This window comes from Panthera tigris, chromosome B4 (genome assembly GCF_018350195.1).
Source record: "Panthera tigris isolate Pti1 chromosome B4, P.tigris_Pti1_mat1.1, whole genome shotgun sequence".
Lineage (NCBI taxonomy): Eukaryota > Metazoa > Chordata > Mammalia > Carnivora > Felidae > Panthera > Panthera tigris.
In genome coordinates this window covers 11,452,329-11,464,881 of record NC_056666.1, presented here as the reverse complement: position 1 = coordinate 11,464,881, position 12,553 = coordinate 11,452,329, and the positions used below count along the sequence as shown (strand labels likewise).

Below are 12,553 nucleotides of genomic sequence, written 5' to 3'. Positions count from 1 at the left end.
CCTGAACATGTAAACTGAACTCTGCAAAGGCAGAGCAGCAAAGGACATTCGGGGTTGGAGAGCTCATTTCTCCGAGGAGGCTCTGTGGTCATCGAGCCTCAGAGCCAGCACCTCAGTGGCCACCATGTCACCCACCCTAGGTACCATACTCGGGCTGGGGGGCAGAACTTCCCTAAGGGCTCAAACAGGAATAGGTTCATCCATTACCCACTCGAGGCCTCAGTAACTTGGGCCCTGTGCACACGGGCCATGGAGAAACCATTGTCCACTGAGTCACTCTCTGTCTCTAGACTTGTCAAGGACCAACTCTTTTTCCTTCAGAGGGACACTACACATGGCTTCTACACAGTTATAATTAGAGACAAATGTTCCTACATCAAAAGAAACCACTAGAAGGACCAATATCAACCCAATACCAGAGCCTGAGGGTCTGTTCTTCAGTCAACATCAAAGAGATGCTTAAGCAAGAATTTCAGACTTTCCCTCTGCCTACCCATCTGACAGGGACACACATCCATCCACAGACCAAAGGAAATACAAATATATAGTTTTAAAGTCCCTTCCGGGGAGAAGAATTCACTCTACTTAGCACAGTAAATTGTGAGTCTTCAGACAGTGTTCCTTCTGGAACATAAACTTGAGATAAATATATATCTATAGAATTATATAAACCCAAGGGGGAGAGGTTGGGGGTTCTACCAAAGAACCAAAGGAAAAATGTCAGAACCAAGATCTTCTGCCCAAATCCACACATCGAGTAGGATTTTCCCTCACAGCACCACATGCCTCGCATTGACAGAAATCTTCCAGAATCAACTAGAACTACAATTTTGAAATAGAAACACAAAAAACCCACAACAGATTGATCACAGAGTGATTAATGGAATCAGACGTTCCCAGCGGCGCTTGGTCACTGCCAACGGATTCCGCCTACGGAAACCAATTCTTGGCAACTTTAGGGGATCCCCCGAACCCGGCTGTCTCTTCTCCTCACCTCTGTCTCGGGGACAGACTGACACGGATTCACCGCACAACAAGGGTTCTCAGGTGGAAGGAACCATGCACAATCATGTATATGGTCCCTTCTGCTATCCTCCAGGAGGTGGAACAAGGACGATGTTAGAGATAAGAAGAATCAGTGAGGGAAGACGAGGAGTCTGGCAAAATGGGTGACTTTCTACTGGGGAGTCCATGCATTTGTTTTCAGTTTCCCTATTTGCCACTTAGGTCCCTGATGCTGATGACACCACAGTGGTTCCTCTCCTGAGTTTGTTGAACTTACCAGGTCCATTTTCCACAAGGCAGAGAAGCCCTTTAGCAGCAGTGACCACTGCCAGACCTGTTAGACTTCCCCGCTGCCCCCTGCCCCACTCTGCACCCACCACACTCTCTCCTCTTCAGAATCTGCACCAAGAGTAACAGACTATGCCCAACACAGAGGAGGGATTTGGCTTGGGTAGCTATCAAGCCCTCAGAAGAGTAAGCACCTCCTTATTCCACGGACAGTTCTCTCCCTGGAAAACAGAGTGGGAAGTGAGGTTTCTGTGTGAATTGACCCCTGGGGCCATGATAGAAGAGGGAGGGGACTAGGTCCTCCATCAGAGCCAGTACTGGTGGGCTACTGCAAGACACTGAGGTCAAGGTGAGGCACTAGCACTCCTGGATCGAGGGCTCTCTGCCTTCGTCCCTGACTTCAGGAGGGATGGACTATCTGTGACCCTGAGTGAGGGCAGGACAGTGGGACATAGATATGTAAGGGGCTTCACAGGCTAAGCAGCTGGGGCTTGACCACAAGTCACCTGTGAAAGGGGACAAGGCAGGCCCCTGATGGCCAAGGATGCTCCCAAGACTCCAGACATCTCCATCAACAGTTAACAAGTAGAATCACAAAGCCAAGGTTACGGTCCTATTCTCTCAGGCTGAAATGCAGTCTGCAATCCCATTTCTGGGCATGCTACCAAAAGAATCAATAGCAGGGACTGAGATATTTGTACACCCATGTTCATTGCCACATTATTCACAACAGCCGAAGGGTGGAAATGACCCAGATATGCATCAGTGGATGAATGGATAAACAAAATGTGATCTGTCCGTGCAGTGGACTATTATTCAGCCACAAAAAAAGAATGGAATTCTGACACCTGCTACAACATGGATGAGCTTTGAAGACATTATACTAAACGAAATAGGCCAGAATCTAAAGGACAAGTATCATATGATTCCACTTACACAAAGTACCTAGGCTAGTCAAATTCATACCCAGAAAGTGGAACGGCAGTTGCCAGATTTGGGGAAGCAGAGAATGGGGAGTCAGTGTTTAATGGGGACAAAGTTTCCATTTGGGAAGACAAAAGATGTCTGGAGATGGATGGTGGTGATGGTTACATAACAGTGTGAATTGTCTTAATGCCACCGAACTTCACACTTAAGAATGGCTAATGTGATACATTTCATGTTATGTTTCACCGCAAGAAAAAATAAAAAGTCTGCCCAGTTCTACTCAATGGCATTACCTGGGGATGGATGCACTGAAAAAACATGATAAATCTTTTCTCTCATTACCTCCTCAAGGAGAAAGAAATGAGTAACTACGGGTGTTGGGTACCATGTGACACAAAGCGCTTTGGCGCCTGTCAACTAATCCAATTCTTACAGCATCCCAAAAAGTGTACAGGGAGTTAGTTACCTGTACCCCTCTGAGGTGCTTTTCCATACACTCTGCCGGGCCACTGTGTGCTGCTGGCAGAAGGAGCCTGCCTCTCAGGCAGGGAGGATGACAGCCACGGAGGGTCACCCTGCCTCAGCATGAGCTGCCATGCTTCCCTGAGCCTGCAAATCCCCACCTCACTTCCTCATTTAGCCCAACAATGCGCATTTACCTCCTTCCACAGACAAAGCTCTCCGGTCTTCCTAGGGGATATATGATTAGCATACATTGTTACTGTTCCTGCAATAAATAGAAATCACTTGAAGACACTTACCCCCTTGCAGGAAAGCTAATTAAAAACACCAGAAGCAGAAACACATGAATGAAGAGTCTGGGCACTTGCAATGTAATTACATAACAAAGTAATGTGTGTGTCTGGGCTGGGGGGGGATTGGGGGGGGGGGCGAGGAGAGAAAAGGGAGGCAGGCTGGGAGGGGGCCCGTGGCAGGAAGGAAGTCAGCAAGAAAAATGATCTGAGTCCATAAAGGCTTCAGGCAACCCAATGAAATAAATTCCTAGGAACACAAGCAGGGACAGAGAGTTACAGAGTTTTAAAAATACAGAGAGGTCAGAGGAGGCTGTACTCCATCAGCTGTGAAATACAAGCGCAGCACATTTAAAACTGAACGCTGGTTGGGGCCCCTGGGTGGCTCAGTCGGTTGAGCTTCCGACTTCGGCTCAGGTCATGATCTCGCGGTCGACGAGTTCAAGCCCAGCGTCCAACTCTGTGCTGATGGCTGGGAGCCTGGAGCCTGCTTCGGATTCTGTGTCTCCTTCTCTCTCTGCCCCTCCCCCCCACTCATACTCTGTCTTCCTCTCTCTCTCAAAAATAAACATTCAAAGCAAATTTTTTTTTAACTGAACAGTAGAGACTTCCAGCCAGACTGAGCACACCTGCATCTTGAAATGGCAGTCTGTGCGGTGGCCTGCTCCTGCCTGGCACCCAGGACCCCATGCTCTCTGCAGTCTGCCTCCCCAACCCCCAACCCCCACCGCCTGCCTGGGATCAGGTGGTCTGGGCCCCCTGAGAAGGGAGGGGTCTCCCAATAGCTCAGTCCAATGCTTCTTCTTGCTGTTCATCCTAGCAGTTTCCTGTGTGGCCTCCTTCCTAAAACTCGCTTCTGGGTTCTACAACACAGTTCTTCCCTCCTCCTCCTCTTCCTCTTCATCCTCCTATCAAAGGTTAGTGCACCCCCAGGCTGCATCTCCAATCTCCCTTCATCCTACTCCATCCCTTCCCCCTGGAAAGTCTGTTATTTCCAGTTTCCACCACCTGTCTCCACATGGCCCCCTAACCTTTATCTAAATTTTAATCTCACTCATGTGCAAATCTCATCTTTCCAGCTGCCTACGAGAGCTTTCTAGCTCAACCTCCCAACCAGCCTCTCGAGAGCAGCGTCACCAAAATTACAGAACAGTATCTTCATCCCAAAACTTCTTCCTGGGTGCTGTCTCTCATTTCTACCAATGAGCTACAAATGAATGTCTGCATTTCAACAATGCAGCCAAGAAACCTGTTTCTCTCGTCCATCTCTCGTTCAAGATCCCTGTCTGTTCTTCTATCCCTGCACCACTGCCCGGGTTCCAGTTCGGGTTATTTCACTCTGGACTACTTCCAGGACCCTCTCCTGGCCCCTCTGCCCCCAGCTGCTTTCTCCAACCTGCTACTGGAATTACTTTTCTAAAGCAAAGATTATGTTGCTGCCCTACCTAAAACTCTGAGGTTTTGTGTCTAGAAGGTAAAGTTTCACCTCCTCTGCAAGTTATCGATGGCGCTCAAAGTTCTTCTCAACTTGACCCCAGCTCTGCGGGCTCATCTACTCTAGAGCCACCTTCGCCAACACAAACACGTCCCGCTATACACACATCACCCCTACTCCCACACCACATCAGTCAACTGGCAGCTTCCCAAACACTCCCATGCCCTTTCAGACCACTGACCTTGCTTCAAGTCCTGCCCACTTCTCCACTTCCTCGGACATCATTCCTTTTTCTTTCTGCTTGGCGAAATTCCACGTATGTTTTAAAGGACCCAGCTCGTATATTTCCCTCTCTTGGTAGGCTTTCTCAGTTGCCTCCCCACCCGAAGGCCCACATTCTGAGACTTGTACATTTGGCTTACACCTGCATTATCCCACTTACACATTCCACTGGGGCCTTTATGTACTTTCCCACGTGACAGCAGGTGTCCTAAGCCACGCTTTCCTGTGTCTCCATCCCTAGCAATACCAGCACCAAACTGGATGATCAGTTTGGACGATCTGAGGCTCTAGTCTGTGTCCCCATCTAGCTTTCTACATTTCCCCTGTGCCATAGACACCCAAGATAAATGATACACTCTACTGACCTTCCTCTCCGTGCTGAGGGAAATAATACAGTCCCTTTCCTCCTTCATAACGCATTCCTCCACATTTGTATGCAAGTCTATGCAGAAAGAACCTCAAAGCTTTCTTTCAAAGCATAAAAATTCTTTGAGACTTTCCCGATACATTTTAAACCCCCAATGTTTATATAAAGCAGCACTATCAACAATAAGCCAAATTATGGAAAGAGCCCAAATGCCCAACGACTGATGAATGGATTAAGAAGATGTGGTACACACACACACACACACACACACGCACGCACACGCACACACACACAATGGAGTATTACTTGGTAATGAAAAAGAATGAAATCTCGTCATATGCAACAATGTGGATGGAACTGGAGGGTATTATACTAAGTGACATAAGTCAGTCAGAGACAGACAAGATATCATATGGTTTCACTCTCATATGTGGAATTTAAAAGAACACAACAGACGAACACAGGGGAAGGGAAGGAAAAGTAAGATAAAAACAGAGAGGCAGGCAAACCATGAGAGACTCTTAAATCCAGTGCTGGAGGGGAGGCGGGTGGGGGGATGGGCTAAGTGGGCGAGGGGCATTGAGGAGGGCACTTGTTGGGATGAGCCCTGGGTGTCATATGTAAGGGATGAACCACTGGGTTCTACTCCTGAAGCCAAGACTACACTGTAGGCTAAATAACTTGAGAATAAATTAATATTAAAAAAAGTGCGCACTTGTGTGCCAGAGTGCTTCAGTAATATTCTACAGTTGCAGAATCCCAAGATCACTCTCTGTCCTGTTAAAAATATAAAATCAGTGACATTGTGAGATGATATTTCTCCCCATAAACCTTCATCCTGGTTAAATAAGTCAAATTTTGGAGGAAAGAGTAGAGGGCAGATTTTTTAGATGTTTGAAAGGACTTTAGAAAATGCATGTTCATGGGAGAAATAAAAATCCCAGTGTTTTAAAAACTGCATTTTTCAAGATGTCACAACATACTTATTTGATTTTTAAAGAACGCTAACATTCCATTTTTGAAAAACATACCAAGTCTCCATCTAAATTAAATCTCTGTGACCAATTACTGAAAAGGTCAAACAAAAAATTATTCTTGAAACGCTAAATATTTTCAGCTCCTGAAGATAAGCTGTACAAATTACAAAAGTTGAAACCTTCCCCTTTTTCTTCTACATTTCAAAGAAAATCAAATCTCATCACCTGGAGGCAGCTCGCTCTGATTGCAAGCCAGGCACCCAGGAGGAAGTAAACAATGTTTTGCTAGCTGAATTTCCAAGACTTGAGGAAATGTCACATTTTCTATATTGACTAAAGAATCCTAAACAACTACTTTTGCTTTTAACTTCATAAATGATGGCTTTGAAAAGGGCCGTTTCTTTTTGCTTTACCTAGTCAGCTGTGAGAAGGAACTCCACCGTGGTAAGGGTGGGCCACCCAGGACTTAGACTGTGTCTGCTATAAAGCCCTCCCCGCCCCTCCCCTGGGCTCTGGGAATTCCTTCATTCCCGAGTGGCCTGAAAATGCAGCATTTAATGGTTTTGTGAACTACCTGCCTGTTGTTAAAAAGAAATTCCTAGAGCCACTCGGGAAGCCATACCTTACCTCCAGATCTGCTGCTATATACCGTCTCATCCCTGGTTTCAGCTCCGCAGTTTCATTTACCCACAGTCAGTCAAGTCCTGGAAGCACATGAGTCCCCTCCTGACAATATGTAGCCTCATGCTCTGTCACAGTGTTCACCTCGCTTCATCTCATCAGATAGGCGTTTAATCATCTCACGTCCTCACAAGAAGGATGAGTACAGCACAAGAAGACATTTTGAGAGAAACTATACCCATGCAACGCTTATTACGGCATATTGTTAAAATTGCTCTATTTGATTGTTACTGTTGACCAATCTCTTACCATGCCTACGTTATTAATTACACTTCATTGTAAGCATGCATGTATAAGAAAAAACATACTCTATGTAGTGTTCAGTGCTATCTGCAATTTCAGGCATCCACTGAGGGGGGGCAGGGGCAGGGCACAGATGAGGGGGACCAGAACTCAGAGCTCAGCCATGCCCAGAGCTACGCTGGCTAACCCACCTACTCACTACCAGTTATTAACCGTAAAAGCAAAAACAAGATTCGATGAATTCTGCTTTCCAAATTTTTAAAAAATGTTTATTTATTTTTGAAAGAGAGACAGACAGACAGAGCACAAGCAGGGGAGGGGCAGAGAGAGAGAGAGAGACACAGAATCCCAAGCAGGCTCCAGGCTCTGAGCCGTCAGCACAAAGCCCGACCCGGGGTTTGAACTCATGAACTGCAGGATCATGACCTGAGCCCAAGCTGGACACTAAACCAACTGAGCTACCCATGCACCACCCGCTTTCCCAATTTCTAGTGATCTTTACCATGAAGTTGTTAAGAACAAATATCAGAGAGTATTTAGAAAGGGTAGTGCATGTGCTGACTGCTTTAAGTGCATATATTTTAAAAACAAATTATTTTCTCATACAACAGCAATTTAATCACAAAACAGACATTTAGCCTCCAACAACCTACAGCAACTTGCACACTGTAGATGTTTCACCAATGTCCATCCAACTGAACTGGTGATACCTTAAAAAGACAAATGCCCCTGGGGCGCCTGGGTGGCTCAGTTGGTTAAGTATCCGACTTCGACTCAGGTCACGATCTCACGGTCCGTGAGTTCGAGCCCCACATCAGGCTCTGTGCTGACAGCTCGGAGCCTGGCGCCTGCCTCAGATTCTGTGTCTCCCTCTCTCTCTGCCCCTCCCCCACTCGAGCTCTGTCTATCTCTGTCTCTCAAAAATAATAAACAAAAATGTTGAAGAATTTTTAAATATTAAATGACAGATGCCTCTGATTTTCCACAAGAATCAGGAATTCCAGAGCTGTCGTTCTGGTTCACGATAGCTCACTAAACCAATCGCTCAGTAAAATTATATCCATCCCAAATTAGACCAAGAAATAATCAGATGGCACTGAAACGATCTGCCCTATTCGCTTAGAGTCAGCTATTATTGGATCATTGCCTTCTTGTTCTTTTTAGTCATTCAACATACAAATCAGATTGACTGTGTTATTAACTGTATTAACACCGTTGCCGCTAGCCCATTACCATTCCTGTGCCCTGTGACTGGGCAGACAGACGTTACCCCCAGGCCTCGGGCCATAAATTAAAATGTTCTTTTCCACTAAGCATACTATTTCCCCCAGTGTTAGGCCAGGACGATATTAAAGGCTGAAGGGAGGAAAAAATGGAAAAGAAACCACACAGTGAAAAATGAAGGTGGTGACCCTTGGCTTCAGAGCATCAAAGAAATAGACAGATGTCTTTTAGACCTATTGTTCCAGACCAGAATCAACTCTTAAAGTAAGAAAACCTGTCTGCTAACTCTCACGATAATCTTACTGACCCCAGAGAACCCAAACAGATAAAAACAGTAGTGGGAGTCAGATGGTGTGAACAACTCTCCAGGCAGAAATTAGACAATTTCAGAAGTGGCAGAAACTCTTTCCAGTTTGATCTCTGATCTACAATCTCCACTAATTCACACACCACTTATGACATTTTGTAGTGTTGATTCAGTCCACTGACAAGCAAACAAAGCAAAAACACATTTTGTTTTCACACGCAGGCTTCAAGAACACATATGCATATGAAAATTGGTATCCCACTTAGATAGGACATATGCTCATTAAAGTGTGCCTTCTAAGCTCCTGGGTGGCTCAGTCAGTTGAGCACCTGATTCTTGGTATCTGCTCAGGTCATGATCCTAGGGACTGAGCCCCGAGTCAGCCTTCACACTGAGTGTGGAGCCTGCTTAGGATTCTCTCTTTCCCCCTCTGGCCCCCCTCACCCCTCACACTCTCTCTCTCTCTCTAAGATAAAAAAATAAAATAATAATAATAAAGTGTGTCTTCTAAAACCTCTACTTAGCAATTACATAGAAAGCCAGATGTTTGGGGTACCTGGGGAGCTCAGTCCCTTGAGTGTCCAACTTCTGCCTGGGTCATGATCTCACGGTGCATGAGTTCAAGCCCTGCGTGGGGCTCTGTGCTGACAGCACAGAGCCCGGAGCCTGCTTCGGATTCTGTGCCTCCCTCTCTCTCTGCCCCTCCCCCACTTGCACTCTGTCTTTCTCAAAAGTAAATATTAAAAAAAAAAGAAAACCATATGTTTATGTGAATGCTTAAACTAAACGTATCAAAATTCTACTTCTTAAAAAACTAGGCCCTTATGAATTGGTACCTGTGTCTCACCAACCAGTTCAAATTAGAGGCATATCCTTAACCTTAGTTAAGTTATGCATACAAATAGGGAGACTCCTGCTAAAAATAGCCCTTCTTTTTCACTCAAAAAAAAATCCCATTTTCCTCTTCCACTTGGTAAATCCCACAATGACTAGCAAATTCCCCTAATAGCTTTGAGAACCGTGACGAAACGTTCTTAAATATTCATACCACTGGTGTGATTTTTGCCCAGATCAATTCTCATTCTGACTACATCCCTGCATCTAAAACCACGGGCGCAGTTCGCGTTGTGACAATGCTCGTCACAGGGGAAGGCATCAAAATGCCAGCACAGTCACTGCGTGTCACCGCTCTGGTTCCTTGAGCGGAGCTAAATCTTCATGCTAATTGCTTCACGGATCCCAATGCAGAAGACAAATACATTCCAAATGAATGCATGCTGCCTGCTTCCTTCAAGAACACAACTTTTTCGCCTTTACCTCTCTGACAGGGTCTCACATTTTATCTCTGCCCTTTTCCAGACGCTTGTGAAAGGTGGATGTGGAGCCTGACGACGCCAGTCATTTTTTCTTAGCTCACCAACAGGGAGCATTAAAGGAAGCCTGCTTTGGGGAGGCGGGGACAGGACAAAAGATTCAGTTCTTCTGGAATTACAAAGCCTCCTATAGCCACAGCCAAAAAACTACTAACACTGAAAGACACAGAAAGTGTCCGTGTGGGCCGTATATGCACTTGGGGCAAGGGTATGTTTCACTTGGATGATAAAGGTTGAAGGAGTTTTGGACAGCCCCCGCCCCCTCCCAAAATGTGCCCCTTTGGCATGTGGATTATTTTGAGCTAAAGCACTTGACACCTTGCAGGCTCAAGAGAAACTTCTGTCCCTCCCTTAACCACACGGCAAAATCTAAACTGGAGGCGTTTCCCAGAATAAGGATTATTAACAGAGACAAATTTTATCTGAGTGACCCATCTGTATGGCAGGGCAAACAACGGATTAGCAAACATCTCCTCTTGTCGCCCAGAGAAGTGCATTCTTTTCCTCTGAGGTCCAGACCCCTGCCCCCTTGTCCTTAGCTCAGAGAGACACAGACACCTCATTTTCCCTGTCTTTGCAATTCCCAGGTGTATCTGGATTCCCTGTATGTTTGCCTATTAACATTGCATTTTCTTGGTGCAAAGAATTTTTATTTTCCCTTGTTCGTTTGTCTCAGGTCAATTTGATTCTTAGTCCAGCGAGAAGGACCTTTGAGGGGACAGGAATTCTTGCTCCTCGACAAGGTAATGACTTGGAGGAAAGTGGCGCTCCCAGCGTATTGTCCACCTCTCTTTGTTAACTGTGCAGTCTCACAAGCGGTGCATCTCGTCGTGGTCTGCAGAGGTCTCCTGTGGGACAAAGCATCTCCGTGCTGAAGTGGCTCTTCAGGGTGGTCCTCGTCCTCACTCCCATCCCTTACGGTAAGGAAACCAAAACTAGAGGACACTCAAGTCCTCCTTCTCCTGTGACTGCTACAAAGATCCCATGTCCTCCTAACAGCAGACACATAGCTTTTATAGGGGCCAGTGGACAACATCATCAAATGGTGGGCAAAACCTTAACAGTGAAGCTGGGGTGGCTGCTTATGATAACCCCAGCTGGCCCACCATCACGTGGCCATTCCTACTCCCTGGGGCCCTCTGGAAAGCTCTGATTTTAAGTCCTTTTTTATGTTTATTTTAATTCTGGTTAAGGGCAGATGGATCCACAGGTAACTTGAGGGAAAGCCTTTTTTTAAATTTTTTTAAATGTTCATTTTTGAGAGAGAGACAGAGAGCACGTGCGCACGAGTGGGGGGGAAGGGCAGAGAGAGAGGGAGACACAGAATCTGAAGCAGGCTCCAGGCTCTGAGCTGTCAGCACAGAGCCCGACCTGGGTCTCGAACTCACAAACCATGAGCTCATGACTTGAACCGAATCAGATACTCAACTGACTGAGTCACCCAAGTGCCCCAAAGGAACAGTCTTTTAAGTTCCATGCCAGCCAAACTCACATATCAATATCCTTTCTAATTAGTTTTTCAAGATCCCGCATTAAAAAAGAGTCCTTATTGGTATAGTAATTACTACATTAAAAGGACTTTTGGCTATATCTATGTAAGGAAAAAAAAAAGGCTATCCGGGCCCCTGGGTGGCTTAGTCGGTTAAGCGGCTGACTTCGGCTCAGGTCATGATCTCGCGGTTCATGAGTTCAAGCCCTACATCGGGCTCTGTGCTGACACCTCAGAGCCTGGAGCCTGCTTCAGATTCTGTTTCCAACTCTCTTTGCCCCATCCCTGCTCACGCTCTGTCTCTCTGTCAAAAATAAATTAAAAATAATTTTTTTAATTAAAAAGTCTATCAATAACCTGATTAAAAAAAAAATCAAAAGCTTGAGGAGTACCTGACTGGTTCAGTCAGTGGAGCATGTGACATTTGATCTCAGGGTCATGAGTTCAAGCCCCACGTTTGGTAGAGATTACTTAAAAATAAAATCTTATTAAAAAAAAAAAGCTTGAAATACCAAAACATTGGAAATATTCAAAATATCTATCTATAATAGGGGACTGGTTAAGTAAATTAGAATCTAAAAATACACTGGAGTACTACACAGCCATTTAAAATAATTAAGCAAATTTATGTGTGCTGATAAAGAATTATCCCCAAGATATACTGTTAGGTGAAAAAAAGGAGGTACAAAGTGCCCACTGTGTTCCCATTTGCATAACACACACACAAAGACACACACACACACAGACACACACACACACACACACAATCTCTGGAAAGAGACAAGAAACAAGTTACACCGTTGCCTCCAGCAAGAGGCCTAAGAATGAGGAGAGTTAGTTATTATCTATTTTACTATGTACATGCACTGTTTTTCCATTAAAAGTTACTTAATGGGGGTGCCTGGGTGGCTCAGTTGGTTAAGCATCTGACTTTGGCTCAGGTCATGAACTTGAGGTTGGTGAATTTGAGCCCCACGTCGGGCTCTGTGCTGAACAGCTCAGAGCCTGAAGCCTATTTCAGATTCTGTGTCTCCCTCTCCCTCTGCCCTTCCCCTGCTTGTACTCTCTCTCTCTCTCTCTCTCTCTCTCTCTCTCTCTCTCTCTCTAAAAAATAAATGAAACATTAAAAAAAATGTAGAGTTATTTAATGAACTAGAGAAAATTTTCGAAAGCGACGGTGAGAACAATCGATAATCGTCTATG

The 12,553-nt window shown here is 45.4% G+C and overlaps 1 protein-coding gene across 7 annotated transcripts in view; it reads right to left on the bottom strand.

The window, feature by feature from the left end:
* The window catches only part of CAMK1D (calcium/calmodulin dependent protein kinase ID), a 500,855-nt gene that overhangs the window by 267,620 nt on the left and 220,682 nt on the right, over positions 1-12,553 (bottom strand). The window lies entirely within an intron of this gene.